Here is a 19,323-nt window from a genome sequence, read left to right on the forward strand (position 1 = left end):
AAGGATCTCTCCTCTGCGCTGGTACCAGCTTCACTTGCACACATCCCACCACCAGAAGAAGCTGCTAAACCTCTGGGATCCAGACGAAAAGATGACTCTCTTGGATTTTGCAGGCCTCTGGGTCCTAGCACGTCTCGCTTTCTCCCGTCTGCATTCATGCTCCGAGCAGCAAATCAGGGGCACCCTTTCCCTCTCCTCCTCCTCCTCTCCTCTCCTGATCCGATTTCAGCTGCTCTCTGGCTCTGCCTCTCGCTGTGCGCGCGCGCGCGCAGTTAGTGAGGTGTTTGGGAAGAGAGATCTGACACCAAGAAGGGGCCCGAGGAGCAAATCCAAGCGATCTATTTTTAATTTTTTGTGAGATTTACACTATTGCCTTTCGATCAAATAGTTCCCCAAAGTGATCATATAAGCAACAGGTTGCAATGATACAAAAAACGTAAAACTCTCTGTATCTCTCTTTGCACCAGCAATCATTAGTCCTGATGGATAGGGCCAGGGGGATACCCACAAACTGGTTTTGTTTTGGGCAGGTGTATTCTGTACTCGCGAAAATATAAGATGCCTGCTTCTTGGGAGGAATGCGATGACAAACCTAGACAGCATCTTAAAAAGCAGAGACATCACCTTGCCAACAAAGGTCCGTATAGTTCAAGCTATGGTTTTCCCAATAGTGATGTATGGAAGTGAGAGCTGGACCATAAAGAAGGCTGATCGCCGAAGAATGGATGCTTTTGAATTATGGTGCTGGAGGAGACTCTGGAGAGTCCCATGGACTGCAAGAAGATCAAACCTCTCCATTCTGAAGGAAATCAGCCCTGAGTGCTCGCTGGAAGGACAGATCCTGTAGCTGAGACTCCAATACTTTGGCCACCTCATGAGAAGAGAAGACTCCCTGGAGAAGACCCTGATGCTGGGAAAGATGGAGGGCACAAGGAGAAGGGGACGACAGAGGACAAGATGGTGGGACAGTGTGCTCGAAGCTACCAGCATGAGTTTGACCAAACTGTGGGAGGCAGTGGAAGACAGGAGTGCCTGGCGTGCTCTGGTCCAGGGGTCACGAAGAGTCGGACACGACTAAATGACAAAACAACAACATTCTACAGTAACTCAGACCATTGGTCCATCTATACAGCAGGCAGGAGCACTCCAGGGCCTCAGTGAAGAGTCTCTAACAGCCCTACCTGGGAGATTCTGGGGGGTGGGGTAGAACTGGAACCTTCTGCATGCAAAGCAGGTGCTCTACTACTGAAATATGGCCCTTCCCCTCAGTTGCTGCCATAATTGAGCATTGGAGTGGATTTATACCAGGCCGTCTGCATGCCATTCTGCTTTATTAGCAGAGCAGGCAGAATATAAATACAGGTAGGTAGCTTACCAAAGTCTAAATGCTATTTACTTGCATTGTTTCTTAATGAGCTACTGGGAAGAAATATGTCTGTATAAGTTGCTCTTATTTCACCACAAGAAAAAGAGACGAGAGACTTGCTTTTTAAAATGATGGCCAAAATTTCTAGGGGAGGGGGGGTCCTTGAATATCCCTGACGGGGGTTGGGTAGAGGTAGCTTTGTAGCACCCTGCTTGTGGTTAACGCTTAGCTGGAATGAAATATTCAACGCAGCAATAGAGAAATTAAAATAATAATTTATTTGTCAGACAAATAAATGATTGGCACAGTGGTATATTTACCAAAAGCTCTGCACCACCCCAGCCCTGGTGACCAGCACTTATATTCCCTCAGCCCAGCCTCCTTACTCCTCCTTTTGGCTGCCTCTGTCCAATCAGCCTGGTTGAAATTCCTATTGGCTGTTTGCTAGAACCAATCATAAATGATACACCCATTTCCTATTACCTTTTATGGGAGACAAAGAGCTATATTTCCTTCTATCAATCTCTTACATTTGCCTTGACAAGGCGTCTTAAATATCAGATCACCCTTTGCTCTTTGCTCTTCTGCTCTTTGCTCTTCTGCCCTTGGCAACAGGGGCAAATGGCTAAAACAGATGGCTCATGGTTTCAAATTTTGTCATATAAACAGAGGTCTTGGGTTCACCTTCTCACACACCATCAATGAAATAAGAATCTAACATAAGAATCTAACATCTCTTACTTTCTACATTCTTTTACATTAAAGTCACATTAAAGTCAGTACATATATATATAGATTGATTTTTAGAAGGGAAGAACTTATTAAAAATCAAGTTTCTAAAATGACCAAAAGAACAAGAACTGTTTCCAAAGTGACCAAAAAAACAACCTCAGAGCAGTTTCTCTTCCTCACCAGGCAGCAGCTTTTGTTGCTTTTAGCTCTTTGCCTTTTAACCTTCTCAGGATACCTTAAACCTTGAGAAGATGTTTGATGGGAGGCATTATTTACCAACTCTAATTAATGTTTTTGCAGCTTGGATTGTATTCTGTAAATTGTATGACCTTTTGTTCCCAGCTTTTGCTCCTTTTTACAACTTTGAGGTACTGCAACAAATCAATGAGGGGCCCTTGTTCAGGAGAATAAACAAAAGGCTCTCAGCCAGGTGGTTTCTGCCTGGCCTGGAGCAAGCATTTGGAGCAAGCATTTGGAGCAAGCATCTACAAATATATTTTTAAGCTTATTTTAAAATACAGATCTTTGATCAGATGCCTCATTCCCCCCTTTCAAGCTCAAGGACCTTCATCCCAAGTGTCCTTGATAGCTTGACCTTCATCATATTCCTGAGGTAAAGCTCTGTATAGGGCCATGATATGAGGTAGAGTTTCATTTGAAATCATCTTGCTAATTGTACTTCTAAAACATGAAAAGATACATGGCACCATACATAAAACCATGACTACTACCGTCAAGAAAAACAAGCAAGACAATAGTATCCCTTTGAGTCCTGCAACATTTGGTAACCAATTGGTGAGCCATCCCATATCCCATCCTTCCCATGTTTGTACTGGGACATGTGCTATACTCTCCATCTTTGTGGCCAACACACGGATTGCCTCACCATTATCAGAAATGTTAAAGCAACAGGCATTCCCTGTCAAGTTCAAGACTCCACATAGGCCTCCCTGCCTGGCAAGTACATAATCCATTCCCAATTTTAGCTGCAAAATAGCGGCTCTACTTTCATCCAACTGTTTTGCAATTAGTCTCAAACTCTGGGCCGTTGCATTGGTTACAAGTTCCACTACTGCTTGCAATCGAATTATTCTGTTTAGATTATAAATAGGATCCCGTGCCCCTTGTATCAGCTCATCAGGATTCCAGGAGGCAGGATCATAATAGGCTATAATGCGCTCTGGTGGCCAATCGTTAGTATCGCTCCAACTCTGGGTACTTCCTCCTGCTATATGAGAAATATCAGCATTTCTTCGTGTACGTTTGACTGAACTAGTGGGCATAACCCACATTGGTGGTAATACCCATCCCAGGAAACAAGTCCCACTCCATTTAGAAGGGAGTTGCTTGTATGCCCATTCTCCACATATCCACCACAACCATCGGGTCTGAGATTTTTGGAACGTGGAGTGCATATGGCGAAATATCACAAGGGGTAAAGAGTTCACAATACAGTATGTTAGATTGCCTTTTGCTGTCACAGTTTTGTTCCACACCATTTTCCATGCATGAATAAAAGGAGGTGCACAGGGCAAGGTATTCCTAGTTCGATAGGAAGTACCGTCTGCCCAGGTTTGATTATTCTTAATATAATTCCAAGTATAGTGGCAACGAGAAGAGCCTACCATGGTAGAATCAGCTGTATCTGATGATTTATGTACACAGAATTCCCCTTGTACAGGTATAACTCGTATTGGTTTAGGTGAGTTCCATCCAGGGAAATCCTGTACTTCTGTTTGATATGGCATTTCGCTTACCATACCAATGGCATTTAATGGTATCGGTAATAAGGGCATACCTCCCTCTGAATCATCTGGCCCAAGAGAGCAAACAAGGCAATTAGTCTTATTTGTAGCATTGGCTACCATTTCCGCTAAGCCTACCCACATATTGTGGTCATGGCGGAATCCATATTTAGCAAATTTGGTCAGATTCAAGGACCCTTCCCCTTCCCAAGGGATCAGGATTAATAATAAAATCATGTTGATGTCTAGTATATGCATTCCTCCCACAAAAGATTACCTTATTGTGATAGCAAAAAAATATTAGCCCCAATATAATTCCCCCAGTGACAGAAATGGGAAACCACCAAGACCAAAACATATATCCCGAGGATCCCCAATGAGTAATATCCCTGATAATTGTTCCACAAGGGGGGGGGCAGTCAATCAATTATATAAGAGAATCTTCCCGTTCACAATCGCTGGTTTAGACGCTCCTCAAGCTTCAGGCATGCGCAGGTCAGCCAGCTTCCAGGTTGTGGCTGCAGCAGGCCGGTCGTCTCAATGTTGCCCGTGACCTAGCCCGTTCCCCGTAGGGCTAGATACAGGGGTTTTTGGAGAGAGTCAGTTTTAAAGGATTAGAGGGGTCACCTTTGCACGTCCAACTGCCTTCGGACTTCTTCAAACGGGAGTGATGAATCCAGGGGGTCACCTCAGCTACCTTCACCGCTGTTGGAGTAGAGAGCAAGACGGTGTAAGGCCCACGCCACTTAGGTGCAAGTGGATCACGTTTCCACTCTTTCACCCATAGCTATCGCCAGCCCGGAACTGATGAATCGGCTCGGCAATGCTGCACGGCGTGCGCTCGAGGGCCCACCTGTTAAGAGAAACAAACAAACAAACAAAACACGGGAGAGAGATTGCACTTGTCCCTGTGTCACATGGTCTCCTATTTGAGGTCAGCTGGAATATCCCGAACAAAGGAGGGTGGCCTCCCATACAGGAACTCAAAAGGTGACAACTTAAGTCTTTTTGTGGGTGCGCACCCTTCTGATTTCTGAATTTTCTTACGAATGTCAGAAGCGCACTGGGCCACAAAAGTAGCAGTAATCATTCTGCTGTTTTCAGGGGCTTCAGGGTCAAAAGGAGTCTATATACGATAGACTTCCTGCAGCCTCTCAAAAAGTCTCTCGGCCAAAAGTAGAACATTTGATTTCTATTCTACTTCTGAGACTTTAGACATATTAGTGGGCTTCTGGCATGCCCTGCGGATACCTTGCACAAGCGTCTGGCGGTAGGTAGTAAGCCTGGCCAGGTGAATTGCATTGTTTGGATCCCAATTAGGATCTTCCAAGGGGAAGTTGTCCTGGAGATGACAAATATTTCCCACTCTGGCCTGCTCATGCAAATATATCTGTGCTTTTTCAATTCATTAGACCCATAGTCGTGAATGGAATGTATTGGAGGGTCGAAGTTCGAGGTGGCCGTGGTCCGGGTTGCCCGTTAACCAGCACAGGCTCCTCAAGTGCATCAAATACTCTTCTAAGAGGGGCTACTACGTGACCTTTCTCTTCACTTTGCTCTAGGGGCCTCAAATCATAGGGGATGGTATCTGTCCCAAGGCGTTCTTTTAGCAGCTTTATACGCCTGGCTGTATTGCTTGCTGACCGTTCAAGGTCTCCCTGTAACTTCTGTAATAATTCTCTAGGACTTGGATGTACAGGGGTTTGGGGTGGGCAATCAGTTGTTCCACTAAAGGAGACTGTAGATGGAGTTCTACTGGGACTCACAAGTGGAACAACCACTTCTGCTTGGGCTTTATTATAGGACTCCAATGCCTCCTGAAGATATTTATCATAATCTATCAAGGAATCAAGGTCTGTGACTTCAGCTCCATTACTCATTCCACTTTCTTGCCTTGGGGTTGCAACTGGTGGAGTGTTTGGATTAGGCTCCCCCCGACGTGGAGCATAGGGTGGAGGTGAAAGCACCTCTTCCTCTGGTCCCTCAAAAATGGGTTTGAGTTTATTTGGCAAGATTCCTTTCCTAGCTTCGGCTTTTACAGCCAATAATTTGCATTGTTGGACTTTGCATTCCCTTATCCATGGGGGATTATTATTTAATGTGCTCAGCCAAGAGTCTATATATGAAAATTGTTCTGGGCACCCTCCAGTTTCTTTGGTGATGTTAGACCAAAGTTTGCTTGCTAAATTTATATCAAAAGTTCCTTGAGACGGCTATGCAGTATTTTGTTTCGGCCAGTCTAATTCACATAACGTTCTCAAGCGCTCTGGGGTCATTTTGACACCATAAGCTCCTGAGAAGGCTTTCTTAAAATTATTTAACATACATTCAAGAGGTGTATTTCCCCCCTTTGAACCTCCAACTCCCATTGTATGGCCCTGTGAAGTATCCACTCAGTCACTCACACACTCGCTTCGTGGGGTTCCTTGCCCAGTGAAGTCGCCTTACTGGGAAACGAAGTACTACCCACTCCACACTCAGGTCAGCTACAAATAGTACTTTCTCACACATACAATGCGCTGGATACTTCACCACACTCTACCTCCCAATATTTCCCTTTTCCTCCACCAGACCAGCATCTGATGTACCCAGCCACCTAGCGTACTCAGTTCCCCTTAACTGAGACGCAGAAGTTTGATCAAGACTTCTCTTCCTCCCAATTAATTGGAGGGCCACAATCCCTTTTGTGCACTTACCCTTAGCTGGTTCCCTGTTAATTTCTCTGGTTCCCCCCGGTTCCGTCGCCGTTCAGTGAGCAGGGTAGTAGACAGACGAGACTGCTGCGTTCCCCTGGAAAAAAAGTTCCAGTGCGCGCTGGGTAAACAGTGAGTGTCCTCCCTCTGGTACCCTGCCCACTAAGGCGAAGGGGCTGCGTTCCAGCAGACCACTTATCCGAGTCACAGAGGCACCATAAAATGTAGCACCCTGCTTGTGGTTAACGCTTAGCTGGAATGAAATATTCAACGCAGCAATAGAGAAATTAAAATAATAATTTATTTGTCAGACAAATAAATGATTGGCACAGTGGTATATTTACCAAAAGCTCTGCACCACCCCAGCCCTGGTGACCAGCACTTATATTCCCTCAGCCCAGCCTCCTTACTCCTCCTTTTGGCTGCCTCTGTCCAATCAGCCTGGTTGAAATTCCTATTGGCTGTTTGCTAGAACCAATCATAAATGATACACCCATTTCCTATTACCTTTTATGGGAGACAAAGAGCTATATTTCCTTCTATCAATCTCTTACATTTGCCTTGACAAGGCGTCTTAAATATCAGATCACCCTTTGCTCTTTGCTCTTCTGCTCTTTGCTCTTCTGCCCTTGGCAACAGGGGCAAATGGCTAAAACAGATGGCTCATGGTTTCAAATTTTGTCATATAAACAGAGGTCTTGGGTTCACCTTCTCACACACCATCAATGAAATAAGAATCTAACATAAGAATCTAACATCTCTTACTTTCTACATTCTTTTACATTAAAGTCACATTAAAGTCAGTACATATATATATAGATTGATTTTTAGAAGGGAAGAACTTATTAAAAATCAAGTTTCTAAAATGACCAAAAGAACAAGAACTGTTTCCAAAGTGACCAAAAAAACAACCTCAGAGCAGTTTCTCTTCCTCACCAGGCAGCAGCTTTTGTTGCTTTTAGCTCTTTGCCTTTTAACCTTCTCAGGATACCTTAAACCTTGAGAAGATGTTTGATGGGAGGCATTATTTACCAACTCTAATTAATGTTTTTGCAGCTTGGATTGTATTCTGTAAATTGTATGACCTTTTGTTCCCAGCTTTTGCTCCTTTTTACGACTTTGAGGTACTGCAACAAATCAATGAGGGGCCCTTGTTCAGGAGAATAAACAAAAGGCTCTCAGCCAGGTGGTTTCTGCCTGGCCTGGAGCAAGCATTTGGAGCAAGCATTTGGAGCAAGCATCTACAAATATATTTTTAAGCTTATTTTAAAATACAGATCTTTGATCAGATGCCTCAGCTTCAGGCCACTCTGAAGCTACATCTCTGAAAGGGAAGATAGCAGATTCCAGTTCACATTTTAAGTTTTTAAAGAGCATCCCCAAACAGCAGGAGTGGTGTAAACGCAATAAGGCACCAAAAGCACATTAACAGTTTGGAACAAATGCAACGAGGGCCTGTTGTTTTTTTAAATTGATTTCCTCCTTGGTGCATGGTGAAATATTTATTTATGTATTCACAGTCTGCCTTCCTGCAGAGTTTCAAGACAGTTAACAATCAGATACAAAAAGAAGTATAACAATAAAAAACAGGAGCAGAATCAATGGCACAAACCAGAAGTCAATTTTTAAAAAATTAAAAATGGGGAGGGGAAGCAAATATACTAAAAGACAGATCAGATTAGAGCCAGAGTGGTGTAGTAGTTGGAGTGTCAGGTTAGGACCTGGGAGACCCGAGTTCAAATCCTGACGCAGCCATGAATCTCACTGGGTGACCTCAGACCAATGACAGTCTCTCAGCCTGGCCTACCATGCAGGGTTTTTATAAGGGAGAAAATGGAGAAGGGTACACCATCTCAAGCTCTTTGGAGGAAAGGTAGCATTCTGAATGGGATAACAATTAAAATTAAACTTAAAAGTCCAAAAGATTAGGGCAGACTTTGCAAGACATAATAAAGAGGCAGTAACAAAAGGCACCAGCTGCACAAGTTTATGCTGGGAATTCCCTTTTTTTATTATTAATTTTTATTCAATTTCCAATATACATTTTATCCAAATTTAACATTCGCCTTATACATATACATCTTTTGGACTTCCCTCAGCCTATCTGACAATTCTCCATATTATCACTGCATCTCACATTTCTTAATTTTATGTTGCACTTTACCTCTTTTAATTTTAACCTATTTTTCAAACAACATTTCAATCAGTCTTTTTCACAAAGCTTCTTGAAAGCCAACAAGCGTTAGTTGCTCCTCACATACATTTTTGATATATTCTGTAAATTTATTCCAGTCCTCGGAAAATCTCTGATCGCGTTGGTTCCTTATTTTCCCAGTCAATTTGTCCATCTCTGCATATTCCGTCAACTTCCTCCTCCATTCTTCCTTGGTCGGCATTTCTTCCTGCTTCCATTTCTGGGCCATCAAGATTCTTGCTGCTGTCACTGCATACCTAAACAATTTCACATCATTCCTACTAATTTCATTCCCTACTATTCCTAATAGAAATGCTTCTGGTTTCTTAATAAAGGTATATTTCATTTTCTTCATCTCATTATAGATCATTTCCCAGAAGCATTTCACTTTCTTACATTCCCACCACATATGGTAAAATGTTCCCTCTTTTTCTTTACATTTCCAACATTTATTACAGTTTATGCTGGGAATTCCATTATTTAGCTGCTCCCATTGAAGGCCGTGTCCCCAGAAGGCAGGTTTGCTGAGGAAATCTTAGTCAAATTCCTGGAGGGCAAGGCTGCCAGTGACCACTAGCCATGATGGCTATGCTCTGCCTGTAGCTGGAGGCTGTCTGCTTCCAAGTATCACACGTGGGGAGAGTTCCTGTTGCACTTGGGTTCTGCTTTTTGAATTGTTTGTTTGTTTGTGTTTCTTAAATAAAGTTATGTAATTACAATTTGCAGCCCAAACCAATCATGCATCAAACACCCTATGCTTCTCACACTAGAAAAAAAAATGAAATAAAAAGGAGGAAAGGCAAGAATAGAAAATGGAATGGAGGGAGGGGGAGGCGGAAGGGACAATGTAACAAAAACTCTACAGTACCACGAATAAATCAAAAGTGAAGAATATTGTTGTTTACGTTCTTGTTCCAGAAATGCAAAAACAAGGCCAGCTTCTCAATATATTTATTTTCATTCTTATTATGCATTGCGTTTCTCTCACATGCAAGTTTTATGACAGAGGATGCCACATTTTCCTTCACCCAATCAGTTATGCTCGGAGTTGGAGGGGGAAATCTTTATTTTTTCCCATTTTTGTGCAGTGTGCAACACACACAGGCCCAAGACACACGGTTCAGGAATTATTCTTTGCAAAAAGGAATGCAAGGCTGGACAATCAGACTACAGTCTGAGGACTTCCTTTGCAAGTGTTTAAGGAAAAAGAACCAGATTAAAAAAATTGAAGGTTCCAAGTTTAATTATCTAAAAATATTTACACAGCAAGGTGTTACGTCCCCAAAAGCTCTTGCCATCAGAAAACTCTTCCTGTTTAGCTGAAGTCTCCTTTGTTGTAATTTGAAGCCACTAGCTCAGATCCTACGCTCAGGTGCAGCAGCAAGTCTCGGCTGAATTGTAATTCTTCTAACTGTAATCTATTTCCCAATTGGTCTTCTAAGTTCCACTTGGGTCTTCTCTACCACTGGCTTCTCTGCCCCATATTGTCTTCTCTAAATTGGAATTGAGAGGGAACTGTTTTCATAGTCGCATCAAGGGCCGGCCCACCCATAAGGCAAAGTGAGGCAACTGCCTTGGGCAGCAGAATCCACAGGGACAGCAGATTCTGATGTAGATTTTCACTCACCCCTTCTTCCCTGGTGGGGTGGGAGACACCATTTTGTGGTTCACCTCGGTGCCAGAATGCCTTGGACTGGCCCTGAGTGCATCTCCCAGCAAAAAAGAAAAGTTCTTCACTATAGAATCCATAATGGCAATTGGCTTATGAAAACAGCATTCTTCTCTGCCAAGATCCTGGTTTGAATTACCTTAATACAGTGGTACCTCAGGTTAAGAACTTAATTCGTTCTGGAGGTCCGTTCTTAACCTGAAACTGTTCTTAACCTGAGGTACCACTTCAGCTAATGGGGCCTCCCGCTGCTGCCGCACAATTTCTGTTCTCATCCTGAAGCAAAGTTCTTAACCTGAGGTATTATTTCCGGGTTAGTGGAGTCTGTAACCTGAAGCGTCTGTAACCCGAGGTACCACTGAATTGTTCTCTCATGCATTCACATGAACTTTTATAAAGCAGCAAATAGTCCAGATTGCTGACACTTCAGATATTGCCAGCTTGCTCATCTGCTAGACAAAACGTGCTTTATTGCCCTTCTGTAAGCAAAATCCATTCTCTCTCTCTCTCTCTCTCTCACACACACACACACACACAAATGCAACTGTTCAGTTCCGGTTGCTCTGCAGTCACTAAGGCTTGAGTTATTTCTCATCAAAGCTTATACATCCTGCCCTGCAAAGCTCGCAACTCAATATTTCAGTCCAACTACACAAGTGCTTCTGTTAATTAAACCCTATTAGGGTTGCCAACTTACTAAAATCATGCTTAAAGGCACAAGATGCATTTTAATCATGGCCAGGACTTGCATCACAAAGCAGCAAACTGGTCCTTAAGAGGTGTGCGTGACCCTTTCTAGAATGCTTCCCTGGCCTGAAACTGTGTTTATTTGTTTTTTTTTTTTATAATATATTTATTGAAGTTTTCAAATAAAGCATATATTAGATAAGCACAACTTGTCATTGTCCATTTAACATCTCTCAATTGTTACATGGGACTCCCCCACACCTCCCGCATACACTTACATCATTATTAAATTAATTTCAAACAAATTATCATTTAACTCATCTTAATTAATAATCTTAATTTGGTTTGACATATAATTCAGCCTTAAATCTAATTTAATGGTAGACAATTATCTGCACTGGCATCCAATTCAACACTCAGCCAAATTACAATATTTTTGTAAATAAATCTTAAATTCCCTCCAATCTTCTTCCATCCTTTCTTCTCCCTGGTCTCGAATTCTGCCGGTCATCTCGGCTAATTGCATATAGTCCATCAGTTGCATCTGCCATTCTTCCACAGTGGGTAGCTCCTGAGTTTTCCAATTCTTGGCAATTAATATTCTTGCTGCTGTTGTTGCGTACATAAAGAATGTTCTGTCCTTTTTTAACACACTCTGGCCGACAATACCCAGGAGAAAGGCCTCTGGTTTCTTAGTAAAGGTGTATTTAAACACCTTTTTTAATTCATTATATATCTTCTCCCAAAAGGCCTTCACTCTAGGGCAGGTCCACCAGAGGTGAAAAAATGTTCCTTCATTTTCCTTACATTTCCAACATTTGCTATCAGACGAATGGTATATTTTAGCCAGTTTAACAGGGGTCATGTACCATCTATACATCATTTTCATCACATTTTCCTTCAACGCATTACATGCAGTGAAGTTCAGCCCAGAGGTCCACAACCTTTCCCAATCTTCAAACATAATATTATACCCAATATCCTGCGCCCATTTTATCATTGTTGATTTTACCATTTCGTCATGTGTGTTCCATTTCAGCAGCAAGTTATACATTCTTGAAAGTACCTTAGTCTTAGGTTCTAACAGTTCAGTTTCTAACTTTGACTTTTCCACTTGGAATCCTAGCTTTTTGTCATTTTTAAACACTTCTTTAATCTGAGCATATTGTAACCAGTCTCGCACTTTGTCTCTCATCTTTTCTAAACTCTGCAATTTCCAGTTGTCACCATCCTTTTCTATTATCTCCCAATATTTTGGCCAGTTGGCCTCCATATTGGCTCTTTTCCAAGCCTTAGCCTCCAGGGGTGACAGCCACCTCGGAGTTTTATTCTCCAGTAAGTCTTTATATTTTGTCCAGACATTAAAAACTGATTTTCTGACAATATGGTTCTTGAAGGCCTTATTTATCTTAGCTTTATCATACCATAGATATGCATGCCATCCAAACGCATTATTAAAACCTTCCAAATCCAAGACATCCGTATCTTCAAGAAGTAACCAATCTTTTAACCAGCAGAAAGCTGCAGCTTCATAATACAACCTTAAATCTGGCAGGGCAAAGCCCCCTCTTTCTTTCGCATCTGTTAATATTTTAAATTTGATTCTGGGCTTTTTGCCCTGCCAGACAAATTTAGAAATATCTTTCTGCCACTTCCGAAAACACTCTGTCTTGTCTACAATCTGCAGTGTCTGAAACAAAAATAACATTTTTGGCAATACATTCATCTTGATGGCAGCTATTCGGCCTAACAAAGAAAGATTTAGTCTTGACCAACTATCCAAGTCTCTCTTAATCTCTGACCAACATTTTTCATAATTATCTTTAAATAAACTCAGATTTTTTGCTGTTATGTTTACCCCTAGGTATTTAACTTTTTTAACCACATTTAGTTCTGTCTCTTTCTGAAGCTGTTCCAACTCAGTATCTGTCAAGTTTTTCCCCAAAACTTTAGTTTTTTGCTTGTTTAACTTAAATCCTGCCACTCGACCAAAGTTTTGAATCAGTTGTAGTACTCTTTTCAAACTAGACTCCGGCTCCTGTAATGTCAGAACTAGGTCATCTGCAAAAGCTTTAAGTTTATATTGTTTCGCTCCGACCTGAATCCCTTCCACCAACCGGTCCCCCCTAATCATATTCAGGAGCACTTCCAGAACCGAAATAAACAGTAATGGGGAAATCGGGCAGCCTTGTCGTGTACCTTTTTCAATTTTAAACTCTTCTGTAACCACATTGTTAACTATCAGTTTAGCCTTTTGTTCTGAATATATTGCCTCAATCCCGTTCTCAAACCACCGTCCCACTCCCATTTCTTTTAAATTCCCCTTCATAAATTTCCAAGATATGTTGTCGAAGGCTTTCTCCGCGTCTATAAAAATTAAAACTGCTTTAGTGTTTATGTTTGTTTGTAAAAGTTCCAATATGTCTATAATGTTCCTCGTGTTAGTAAACATATGTCTACCCGGGAGAAAGCCTGCCTGGTCTTTATGGATTATCTCACTTAAAACTTTCTTAAATCTTCGTGCCAAAACATCTGCAAATATTTTGTAATCCACATTTAAAAGGGAGATGGGACGGTAGTTCTTGAGTTGTGTCTTTTCAGTTTCTGACTTTGGAATCAATGTGATAAATGCTTCTTTCCACGATTCAGGCGCCTTCTTCCCCTCCATTATTTCATTACTGACCTCCAACAAAGGTTGTATCAAATAATCCTTCAATGTCTTATAGTAGTTAGAGGTCAGTCCATCTGGCCCTGGTGATTTGCCCTGTTTCAGACTCTGGATGGCCTGTTCAATCTCTTGTCGTGTTATTTTGCCATTCAAAATTATTCTATTTTCTTCTGACAGCTTTGCTAATCCATTTCTCTCCAAAAATTGTGTAATCTCTATTTCATCTTGTGGCCCTTGAGTGTATAACTTTTTAAAATACCTCTGGAAGCACTTTCTAATCTCTCCCGGGTTCTGAATGTTCCTTCCTTCAACCTCTAAGTTTGTTACTGTATTTAGTCTTTGTCTCCTTTTCAACTGCCAGGCTAGCAGTTTCCCACATTTATTTGCCGATTCAAAAGTTTTTTGTTTCATTGTTTTAATCTTCCATTCTATTTCCTGATTTATCAGTTTGGAATATTGTGCCTGATAAAGTTTAATTTCTCTCAGAATCGGTTGGGACTTCGGGTTAGATCTTAACTTCTTCTCCAACTCTTTGATACTTTCCAGAATTTTATCTTTCTTTTCATTTTGCAGTCTTTTCTTTAAAGAATTCTGTTGAATCAAGAACCCTCTCATCACAGCTTTACTTGCATCCCAGATAGTTCTTTTTTCCACCGTAGTGTTCAAATTAATCTCAAAATAGTCCTTTAAAGTTTTTTGGGCCTTCTTTACAATTCTTTGGTCTCTAAACAGGCCATCATTCATCTTCCATCTAAAGGAGCCGGTTGGGATCAATGTCATATCCATTCTCAAGGCGTTATGGTCGGAGCATGTTTTAGGGCAGATTTTCACCTTCCTCACCTTAGGTGCCAGACTTCTAGTTATCCATATTTGGTCGATTCGTGTCCAAGTCAGTTGAGCTTCAGAAAAGAATGTTCCTTCTCTTCCCAAGGGGTTTCTAACTCTCCAGATGTCAACCCAGTCCATATTGTCAGTCATTTCAAAAAAGGTCTTAGGTAGTCTTCCCTCTTTAGTAATGTTCTGGTTCTGTGACTTATCCATATTTGTTGATGCGACCCCGTTCATGTCCCCCATCATGATGACGTTGTTGTAATCCAGATAATCCAGCATAGTCTCGTGCAACTTCTTATAAAAATCCGATTTACCTTCATTTGGAGCATAAATTCCTAATATCAAAATTTTTTCTCCTTGATACTGTACTTCTATTGCGAGGATTCTTCCACTTTCATCTTTAAAAAGAAATTTTGGTGAAAGGCTCTCTTTTGCATAGATCACTACACCTCTCTTTTTAACTGTATCCGATGATATAAATTCTTGACCAAGCCTTTTATTTATTAACACCTTTCTATGGAGCCTAATCACATGTGTTTCTTGTAAGCATATAATGTCCAATTGTTCCTTTTTTAAAATATGAAAAATTTTAAACCTTTTTTCAGGACTGTTACAGCCATTTATGTTCCAGCTCAAAAGCTGCAGAGACATCCTGGATAGGTCTGGTTATTCTTTCTGGGGTGGTACCTTGTTCTCCGGTCCTTGAGGATCCGAGGGGGCGGGCTCCCCTGGAAGTTCTGGCGCTGGCAATCCAAGTCCTTTGTGGAGGTCTTCTCCGTGTGCTCCCAAAAACTTGTCTCTATCTTCCACTGTTTTGATTTTGATCTTTCTCCCTCTGTAGGTAAAGGATAATCCTTGTGGAAACTCCCACCTGAAGATAATTGCGTTGCTTCTCAACAGTCTTGCCAATTCCGTGTAGTTAGATCTAAGGTCCAGCAGCTGCTTAGGAATGTCCTTGTAGATTTCAATTCTCTTGCCCAAAATGTCTAGTGACTTTTCGTAGTGCAGGCCCAAAATCTTGTCCCTTTCCTCCTTTGATCTCAGTGTTATCAAACAATCTCTGGGCTTCTCTGTCCTTCTGACTCTGCCAAGCCTGAAAGCAGATACGATTTTAAAGTCTTTTTCCTCTAACTTCCAAAACTTGGCAAATTCCTTAGTTAGAAATTCAATAAAATTATCTTCTTCCACCTCTGGTATTGACCGTATCCTCAAGTTGGTCTCCCTGTTTCGCAGTTCTGTCATCGAAAAGTAAATCTGATGTTCTCCAACTTGTTTGCTGAGTGGTCTTACTTCTTTCTCAAGTTCTTCCAGTCTTTGACTAGTATCTTCAGCCAGTTTACGATTTTCACCTACAGCCTCCTTTAATTCTCCAATAGACTGGGCATTCTGTGCAACTTGTCCAGTCAGCTTATTCAAGCTTTCTGTGTTCTGTTCAATTTTAGCTGTATGCAAATCAGCCTTCTTGTCCAGAGCCTCCAGTTTCTCCAAAATTTTCTCCAAGACAGAGCTACTTGTCCCTGAAGCCATATCTCCCAGGTGCAGCTCCTCTGTCTCACCCTCCCCTGCCTGTATTAGGGAGGCCGCCTCTATGTCTGGAGGCAAAGTGGAAGGCAAGGCCGGCACAGAAGATCTACGCTGTGAGGCTGCAGATAAAGTTAGAGTTGTTTGTTTGGTCCTTCCTCTTCTCCTTGCGCCACTCATTCCAAAGTTATCTGTAATCCAAGGTCAATCCAAGTTGTTCCCATGAGAAAGCAGAGTCCCAGATACAATAGTCAAACAGAGGCCGGGAAAGGGAAAGTAAAACAAAGTCACTGCTGTAAATCCAAAATCCTCTAGAGGGAGCTTAATACGTCTTCAGGGAAAAGATCAAATCCAATACGTCTTCAGGGAAAAGATCAAATCCAAGTTAAACTTATAAATTTAAATCCATGTCCATCGCCTCCACAATGTATTATTTTTAGCAGAGTAAAACTTAAAGCAAAACAGTGTTTCTTACAGTGCCTTGACTGCAACAGTTTCAAAGTATCCAGTTCCAACTCAGAATGTTTCAAAACCTGAATTCAATGTATCCAAAGTTGCAAACTGGTGTTCATCCAGGCAGCTCCAGCACCAGAGATTCTTATTTATTTTGTAATCCACTGGTGCCACAGAAGAAGGATATCAATGCACCCCCAATATGACCAGCAAAAGTCAATAGCTCAAAGTCTTTCACTCAGAAAACTGCTTTAACAGGGTGCCAGCATTTAGTTAACGCATAACTTTTTGTCTCCACTCCTCCTGCTCTTTGCTTAAAGTTCAGTATAGCGGGAGATGGGCTTCCTGCTTATCCTCACTCCGTTTTCAGCCAAATTTCAACTTTTTTAAAAAAGTTTTAAAAGTTTCAGAAAGTTCTCAAAAAGTTTCAGAAAGTTGACAAAAGTTTCAGAAAGTTTTCAATGTCCAAATTTACTCACGGGTTGTAGTTTCCAAAGTTCAGAAAAGTTGCAGGAAGAAAGGACAGCGCTGACCGGCCACAGCAACGCGGCTTCACTTCGCTGTTTGCGCAACGACCCACAGCGCCGCTACCCCCTCCGCGATCCGGAGCCCCTTACGGGGTCCCTTCAGCGTTTTGGGGGCTGCTTCTGGCGCCCGCCGGGTCCCGAGACCACAGGCTTCTGCCACCTGTGGTTTTCCTGAATGAGTCTCCGCTTCGCCGTAGCGGACGACCCGTTTACAGCGAAGCTCCCTTCTCCTTACTCGGAGAAGGCAGCCATTACCGGTCGCGCCGCCTCCGGAAGTCGAAAACTGTGTTTATTTGAAACTCCCTGAAAGCAGCTTTGGGTGATATTTGCTAAAGCAGGATATAGTGTAGTCGGGACATGCACTAGACATTAGGGCAAATCCTCAACAGTAGTTGCTGGTGGCCGGGTGCGTCAGACGGTTGTTCCCCATGGTTACCATGCTCTCGAAGTACAGTCGTCATAGCAACTCTGTCTCACAGATTTAGGTTTCTCAACATTTCCGGAGAAGGAGGCTCTTTGCATGGGGGCAAGGAAAGCCCACTCCATTTTGAACGCTGCTCAGCCAACATTTAATGCACCTTTGCTTTTAATGCAAACAAGCCTTTGGTTTTTATATGTGGGTGTGGTGGTCCTAGCTTTAATTTTCTTTGTGTGGGGTGGGTGGGTATTTTAAACCCTTTAGTTATCTGGATGATTTGAGGGGGTGTTTATCAAATTTGCAGGCGATACCAAACTGGGAGGCGTAGCTAATGCAACAGAATACAGAATCAAAATTAAAGATGACCATAACAGATTGGAGAACTGGGTGCAAGCTAACAAAATGAATTTCAGTAGGGACAAATGTAAGGTTCTGCACTTAGGCAGGAAGAACCAGATGCACCAATATAGGATGGGGGAACACCTGGCTTACTAGCAGTACATATGAAAAGCACCTGGGGTCTTGGTGGAACACAAGCTTAACATGAGTCAACAGTATGATGCAGGGTCATCTGGTCCAACCTCTGCAATGCAGGAATCTCAGCTAAAGCATCCATGACAGATGACCATCCAACCTGTGCTTCCAAACCTTAAAGGAAGGAGAGTCTACAACCCCCCTGAGGGAGACTGTTCCATTGTTGAACAGCTCTTACTGTCAGAAAGTTATTTCTGATGTTTAGTCAGAATCTCCTTTCTTGTAACTTGCCTTGAGTCCTACCTTGCAGAGCAGGAGAAAACAAGCATTCTCCATTTTCAGTGTGACAGCCCTTGAAATATTTGAAGATGGCTATCATATCTCCTCTCAGTCTCCTCTTTTCCAGGCTAAACATACCCAGCTCCCTCAACCGTTCCTCACAAGGCTTGGTTTCCAGACCCTTCATCATCTTGGTCGCCCTCCTCTGCACACGTTCCAGTTTGTCAATATCTTTCTTAAATCGTGGCGCCCAGAATGGGACACAGTATTCAAGGTGTGGTCTGATCAAGGCAGAATAGAGTGGGACTATTACTTCCCTTGATCTGGACGCCAGACTTCTGTTGATGCAGCCTAGATTAGGGTTTTTGTTTTTTTGCTGCTACATCACACTGTGGATTCGTGGTCTGCTCAGACCGCTAGATCTTTTTCGAAACCATCCTGCATTTTCAATGGATTTTCCTATCACTTTCCAAACTGCAAAAAGCCCTGAGGCTTTTAAAAAGTTGATTTGCTGCACTAGGGCAGCAGAGCTCCTAAATATTCACTTTGTGTGTGCAAACCTCAATAAGGAATATGGGGAGCTGTCTCATACAGAGTCAGACGACTAGTTCATCTAGCTCAGTACTGCACACTGATTGGCAGGAGCTCTCCAGGGTTTCAGGCAGGGAATATTCCAGCGCCACCAGGAGATGCTTGGGATTGAATCTGGGACCTTCTGAATGCAAAGCAGATGACTTACCACTGAGATATGGGCTTCTCCCTAAGTTCCAGTATGCGTTTGGATCCCTCCCACAAAATACTGGCTGTCTGGAGGCTCCCTGGCTCAGGTCAATTGAGGAGCCTAGTCCCCAATAAATTCCAAACTTTCAGTGAGTTATTTGTTCTTCCCCTCTTCCCTCAGAACAAAGAGGACATTGTTCATGTCATACTGTCATGGGGATGGGGGGAATGCTGAGTGCAGCAGATGCCATGGAGACTCAACATTCTTTTTCTCAGAACTACATGTGGGATTTTGGCTCAAGGGGCATCCATAGATTGTTCATGCTTTGTCGACTTAAACCAGGGA

General features: G+C 42.4%; 1 protein-coding gene across 2 annotated transcripts in view; it reads right to left on the reverse strand.

Moving 5' to 3' along the window:
- ST6GALNAC6 (ST6 N-acetylgalactosaminide alpha-2,6-sialyltransferase 6) overlaps positions 1-19,109 on the reverse strand; it is a 38,310-nt gene extending 19,201 nt beyond the window's left edge. The window contains exon 1 of one of the 2 annotated variants that reach the window (XM_083423198.1): positions 18,997-19,109. The gene's annotated coding sequence lies outside the window, so the exon portion shown is untranslated. The remainder of the gene's footprint in view (positions 1-18,996) is intronic. The other variant, XM_083423197.1, reaches the window with a different exon arrangement.
- Between the last annotated feature and the right edge of the window lie 214 nt (positions 19,110-19,323).

Source organism: Podarcis tiliguerta (genome assembly GCF_965153285.1).
Source record: "Podarcis tiliguerta genome assembly, chromosome: Z".
In the NCBI taxonomy this organism is placed as follows: Eukaryota; Metazoa; Chordata; class Lepidosauria; order Squamata; family Lacertidae; genus Podarcis; species Podarcis tiliguerta.